The 1389-nt window shown below is 35.3% G+C and overlaps 1 protein-coding gene across 1 annotated transcript in view; it reads left to right on the forward strand.

Annotated features, from left to right (window-relative positions):
- LOC141441897 (uncharacterized) overlaps positions 1-1389 on the forward strand; it is a 13873-nt gene that overhangs the window by 7539 nt on the left and 4945 nt on the right. The window lies entirely within an intron of this gene.

Consider the following 1389-nt stretch of genomic DNA (forward strand, 5'->3'; position numbering starts at 1 on the left):
CAGCTTGATACAACATGCTGCACGCTGTTCCTGCGTCTTTGCGACAACATACTATCTAATAAATAATACCAATGTAGATATACTAACATAGTTCTTAAGTTTCTATTGTTACTAACATGCTATGGACCAAATTAGTTGTCTGACAATAAAAACATTTTATTTTATTTTTATTTTATACCTCCACGAATTTCTAAGAAAACCGGCCAAGTGCGAGTCAAACTCGCACACGAAGGATTCCGTACCATTATCTATATAACATAAGACACTATATTACAATCTTTTTTTAAAGTTCCGTAGCCAAAATGGCAGAAACGGAACCCTTATAGTTTCGCCATGTCTGTCTGTCTGTCTGTCCGTCCGCGGCTTTGCTCAGGGACTATCAATGTAAGAAAGCTGTAACTTTTCACGAAAATATCTATATAACATAAGACACTATAATTATGTTTTTTAGGGTTCCGTAGCCAAAATGGCCAAAACGGAACCTTATAGTTTCGCCATGTCTGTCCTGTCTGTCTGTCCGTCCGCGGCTTTGCTCAGGGACTATCAATGTTAGAAAGCTGTAACTTTTCACGAATAGATATGTAAACTATGCCAACTAAATGGTACAATAAAATACAAAAAAAATTTTAGATTACCCATAAATGTAAAGTGGGGGTGTTTCCTTTTCCATCCACCTTGTAGTGTGGGGTATCGTTGGATAGGTCTTTAAAACCATTATAGAGGTGTGATGCGTTTGCAAAATATTCAACTTTAAAGTGTAATTTTTCATTAAAATCGATCGTCCACCCCCCTCTAAAATGTAAACCGTGGGTGAAATTGAAAAAATTCAGGATGGTAGTAAGTGTATCAAACTTACAAGGAAAACGGTTAAGTTTTCTTAAGGATTATTAGTAGTTTAAGAGTAAATAGCAGCCTAAGGTATAAAATATACCTAAACTTGAAATATTCCGCACAAAATACGAAATCCTTAGAAAATATTACTTAAATTTTCACCTGGCACAAAACATCACGTTTGTGGCATGGAAGCCCATTTAAATATTTATTTTATTCCGGTTTTAGTATTTGTTTATACATCGTCATCTGTGAAACGTCAACTGTCTAGCTATCACGGTTCATGAGATACAGCCTGGTGACAGACAGAAAAACGGACAATAGAGTCTTAGTAATAGGTTCCGTTTTTACCCTTTGGGAAACCCTAAAAAAGGGTCTAGACAGTTGGTCAACCGGACAACAAAGTCATCTTCATGTTATATAGGATTTCGTTTTCCTTTTCAGGTACTGAACCCTAAAAACATAATTTAAGTAGGAGATCAAACCAAAACCAATCGAAATTAAATCAGAAGTTCCAAGTGCGGTTTCAAGCAAAATTAAAACAAAAACAAAAAAAAT

The sequence above is a fragment of the Choristoneura fumiferana genome, chromosome 24 (assembly GCF_025370935.1).
Source record: "Choristoneura fumiferana chromosome 24, NRCan_CFum_1, whole genome shotgun sequence".
In the NCBI taxonomy this organism is placed as follows: Eukaryota; Metazoa; Arthropoda; class Insecta; order Lepidoptera; family Tortricidae; genus Choristoneura; species Choristoneura fumiferana.